Raw genomic sequence first — 5,455 nt, forward strand, 5'->3', positions numbered from 1 at the left:
TGTTACCTATTAGAGGGGATGTTGAGACTAACTTGAGAATAGCTACTCTCATTCTTCTAAGCTGAGCTTTCTGTCATATCTATTTCGGTTAACCCCGACTCCGTACTGTGCCACGTGCCAGAGGCTCCAGCTCTGACACATGTCAGAGGCTCCACTCATCAGGCCTCTCTTCTGATTCCGTATTTAGTAACCATCTGGAAATCTTACTCGATGCCTTGCGAACTGTGCCTCTCGGAAAGGGTCAACCTACTGATATATAAGACGACACTTTCTCCAATAAAATCACTGTGGTGTGCTCCCATCTCAACCTCCGGTTGTCCTCTCTGAGCTCGTACGTGTCCCGCTGATCTACCGAACCTAGCCTTCGACCAATCTAGGAACAACAGATTCTCTCCCATCGCAGTACGAATCTTCAGGATTGTGGCGTCGTACAGCTTCCGGAGGTAAGTCTTCCGAAGTGTTGTATGTTCTGGAACTTGATATTTGGTATACTTCTCAAGAAAATTCCGGAACGATTGATTATGGACTTTGAATAAGGGTATATTCGTTTCCACCAGCATTTGACAGAGGTCCTTGTTGAAGGGACTCTGCTTGTTTGAAAGATTAAGAAAATTCGACAACAAACAAACATTCTGATTGCCCCTTCCTGGGGTTTGCAGGCGGTTTTGATGTCGGGCACTTTTGACGTGCTGCTCGACAAAATATGTACTTTTTCTCGGCATTCACAACTTTCGCACAGTCTTTGCACGTCAGGACGTCTCCATCAGTCGCGAAGTATGCCGGTCCGCAATCTCGAATGAAGCGCCTCGTTTTCCCGCGTGAACTCGAACCTTGTTTCGGCATTCTGAACTCCAATGGAATCGGCCGGATCAGCGAAAACGATTTCCCTCATTCTCGGCGACGGAGTTGATCGACCTTGACACAACACAAACCTCCAAGTCACCGCGGGAAATCCGTCAATCAAGATGCGTGCGAAGCACAAGTGTAAACACAGTCCACAGTCCAGGCATTCTTAGCTTAAAACGCTCTTGTTTAGTAACCTAGAACCATTAGATCGCAAGACCACGAGCGGTTCGAGAATCTCGTTCCCAACAACTTTCGAAACGATCGAATGCGAGTGACGAATCCCTACGTGGAACGTGCAAAGAGACATCCGGCGTGCACGTCATTCGGGTGTGAGGCGCATCAACGCAGAATTCTGAGAGCTTTTTCGGGAGCCAGGCATACTACTACGAGGCTCGGCCAGAAGACGCCTGACGAATCGTGGGGTGGAATAAATCCGACAGATGACGAGCTAATCGGGAAGTCGGGAAGAACAGAGGAGTGCTCGGGGCCATCGACGCGGCGATCAGCCCTAGTCGAAGCCCACGGAACTGCTTCAAAAATCGGGTGAGGTGACAACTCGACTTGGAAGAAGGAAGCAGAATGATTCTGGTGCTCTTGAATGGCAATTTCATGCGGAGAAATCATGACTTGTAATCGACGAAATCAATCGAACTTCTCGTCGCCTCATCGCATCGGAAGCAGCAAAGGAATTTCAGAGCCGTGAAGCATCTATGGGGATCTCGCGACTAGATGAACGGAGACGAAGTTTCAGTCCTCCGAGAAATGTTTGGATGGAAAATCCTGAAAACCTGTGGAGCGAAGATGCGAAAAAAGGTAAAATTTTCGAACTTTCCCGGAAATAGGCAGGATGCTGACGAAACCGCGGAAATAGGCATTTTAAGGCACTTATGGCATTCTGCCTGAACTTGCGATCTCTAGTCATCATCATCATCGATACCATGTCGTACTCTGCCGCTGAGCCTTCGACGATTTGATTTTTCACGTCCTCCGCACTGAATCGGATTCTCCGTCCCAACCTCTCGACTCTCCCCGCGAACGTATCCATAGACTCACCTCGCTTCTGATAACATTCCCGGAATCTGTCAACCAAGAGAAGCTTAGTTTCCTTGGGAATAAACTTCTCCCTGAACGCGATTCTTCACGCGTCAAACGTCGACCACGAATTCAAATATTTGAAATGCCAGAGTCTCGCAGCCCCTATCATTTTCTCTAATAGAACACTCTTAATCATTCGTTCCGACCATTTTCCTCCATCGATAGCCACCTTGAGCCGGTTCAGCCACAGTTACGCTTCCATCTCGCTCTCACCGGCGAACCGATCCATGGTCTTCGAAGAATAACAGACTCGCTCCACCGACCTGACGTCCCCAGAAGCTTCATCCGCTCCGGCTTCGATTTTGGTTTCTTTCATCCATTCCTCCATCATCATTTTCATCATTCTTGCCATGTCCGTCTTCGAGAGTTCATCCTCGTGGCTGTCACCCTTCAACATATTTGCTGAGAGTCTGCACTCGATCATTCTTTACCACACTCTTCACTTGTCCAGTCTCGAACCACCGCTGCTTGATGTAGGGACGTAAAGTGGGAACTGGACGTACTAGATGATAAAGTTTAGTTTATTCTCGAGTCTCAAACGCTATCGCTGGTCGGATCAGCATCGACTCTCCTCAATGTGGTTGTACATGCACGTACGTGCACTGACTGTGTATTGAGTGAAAATGCGCCTTACTCGTTCCCCACAGACGTATCTGCCTCTGTCGGCTGAGACATTTCACTCCCCGTCGGAATGCTTATTAGAGGGTTACTCTATCTAATCGATCACTACCTGCAACTTACGGATGTCTTGGAGTTGAGCCTCGGAGCAGCAATTTCCAGCAGTTGGTTCACAGAGCTATTCGTGCTGATAACGTGTTCAGAATAAACTAGACGGTGGATGCCCTTAAACCCAGTATCTTTATTCTAATACCCAAAGTTGTCCACCACACCGTGGTAAGGGTAGACCCTCCACTCCACTTAGTGTCAATGCTCCCTAGAGCAGAGTAATTAAAGTTATCAGAAAACACGACACGGGAACCCGGAATTTCAAAGTCCCTTGCCGAAACGTAGTTTTCGGCTCGGACTGCGAAGCCTGAGATGCTTCGCAAAGCTCTCCCCTGCAGTGTCTTTTCCATGAACTCGAATTTTTCTAGTGGATCACAGTCCTTGGAGTCGACGTGTAGAATGAACGCATCTTTCCACCGGCAGAATTTCGTTGCATTGCCATCGAACGTTGGTAACCGTTGAAGAGTTTCCTGCCGGAATTATTGCTCTGCTCCATCGTAGATCTCAGTGTATCTTTTTCGACTTGGAACGATAAATCGGTTTGGACTCTGCCGAAGACCTTCAGCTCTGAGGAGCTCGCAAGCCTTCTTGTACGCTTCTGTGAATGCTGTTCTTGTAGTCTTCGGGACTGATCTCGTTGCACGCAGCTCACCCTTGAGTACGACGGGATCCTGGTCGCCTTCGGCTCTCGCCGACTGCGGTTGCACTGTCGGGATGTCGTCCCTATTGCACACAGATTTCGCTGACAGTAGCGTTTGCGATTTTTCTCAATCTCGCAAGCTGGCGATATCACGTTAGGCTTGGGTTCCTGGTCAACTTCTGACACGAATGTTGACAATCCATCGTTGTCAAAGTCCGGACGAGGTGAAACCAATTCACTGGATGAAGTAGTTCACGGCCGGAGCCTTCGTCCGGGATGATCAACGACGTCTTCACAGGATTATTGTCCTTGATTCGCAAATCTTGGACTGGGCTCAAGCATGCGACTCGAGACCTCGATTGCACACACTCAAGTGACATCGTCGCGCACGTGCACCGTGCGACGGGTTCCGTCATCGATCCCTTTCGAAGCCGCGGCATTTATTTATCTCTCATACAGTTATATAAACTTACCATATCATACCATTTGCGCTGACTTTAATAGATCATTATTCCATTACTTCATATCTGTACAATATCGCCGGAGCCCGCAGGCCTCCAGAGTCGCCAGCTTAGAAGTTTTACTTACTCGCCCCCTGGGTGCGTACAGCGAGACCGCTCTGACAGCGAACTCGATTCGCTTCACACTGGAACCGGCCGCTGAACACGGCAAGGAGCCGCAATTTTCGGGAATATCGCATTCCGTCTGCGAGACTTTATGGAACATGGATCCCGTGATTGTTTCGGACACTCCGCGCTTAATCGGGAGAATACTCTAACAAACATGTCCCCCCTCCGGCGTATGATCCGAGAAAAAAACAGTGTCGAAAGCAACGCAAAAACCAGCAACGCACACGATTGCCGAAGGCCACGCCGACGGCTGGTACGATGATAATGATTCAAGCCTAGAAGGAGGAATGGGAGAAGATGTTTTTCAAGTGGACACCTAATGAGCATGAGCAATGATGTGCCTTCTTTTTCTTGTCGATGTGTCTTGGTCGCGGCTGAATAATCGTAACTGTCCAGCGATGCGCGACTGCCGACGATGCCGATGTCGGCATCCGAGCGGGCACATACCCTCCGAGAGGGTGGTTCTGAGTTCCATGTAAGACGACTCTAACACCATGCGGCGACGTGCCGGCCCATCGCGGCACCTATATGGCCCATCGCGGCACCAGTCTTGCCCATTGCGGCGCCTATCTGGCCCACTGCGGCACCTGTCTGACCCATCGCGGCACCCATCTGGCCCACTGGCACATAACTGTCCCTCGCGTCAACCCATTGGCGACGTGCCAAGAAGAATAGATTATGTTTCATTATTTGAGCCCGTAGCGGGGTATGAGGTACGATATGGTTGAGCTGCAACAAAGGCTCAAACCGGGATATCCCCCTATCCCCCTATAGAATGGAGCAGTAGTGTCGGTCCGTCACCGTACCAAAGATCGGAGTTATTAGCGTCTGAAAGGACTTCAAATTACTTCGTGACGATGCAGAATCCATTTTCCACTCGATCAATCGCTTATAAGTAAATAAGCAAGTTTTCCTCCGGTGCCCGCTGGATGTTTCTCCTCTCCGGTAGCTCTCTCCACATGATGCTCCGACCTTTCCGCCAACGCGCAATTCGGAAGACGACGCAGCAGCCTACTAAGCTGACATGATCGGGGCGATCAGAGGATCGAGAGCGTACCAATAAGTTGCATTCCCTCCAGCCTCAGAAGCTCATCTACTCCTGGAGCTCGCGAGTCTGCATCGCATGAGAGTCATGTTGTCATTCGTGGTATTCCGACCGCCCGAGTCTGCGAAACTATGAGGACCGCTCGCTCTGCATTACCCGATGAGCCGATAACTCCGAGATCGAACGCAGAGCTCTCCAGAATATCTTTGAATGATATTGAGACTGCTCCGGCGACAATCACACGATTCGAATGACGGCGCAGCAGCCTCGCGGGCGATATTTAATACGGTGCCGCACGGGCGAAATTCGGTGCCGTCAATCCTGTACTTCCGTTTTGATCCAATCCACCGCGGTATCCAGTGTGAGTTCTGAGATCGATATCCCACGATCGTATGAAATACTAACCTTCCCACAGCGTCCGTGCTTTCGACAATGGATATCCATACCCGTTTCTCCCCGACATGTTCTCTATGT

Source organism: Galendromus occidentalis, unplaced genomic scaffold, assembly GCF_000255335.2.
Source record: "Galendromus occidentalis unplaced genomic scaffold, Mocc_1.1 scf7180000076700, whole genome shotgun sequence".
Taxonomy (NCBI): domain Eukaryota; kingdom Metazoa; phylum Arthropoda; class Arachnida; order Mesostigmata; family Phytoseiidae; genus Galendromus; species Galendromus occidentalis.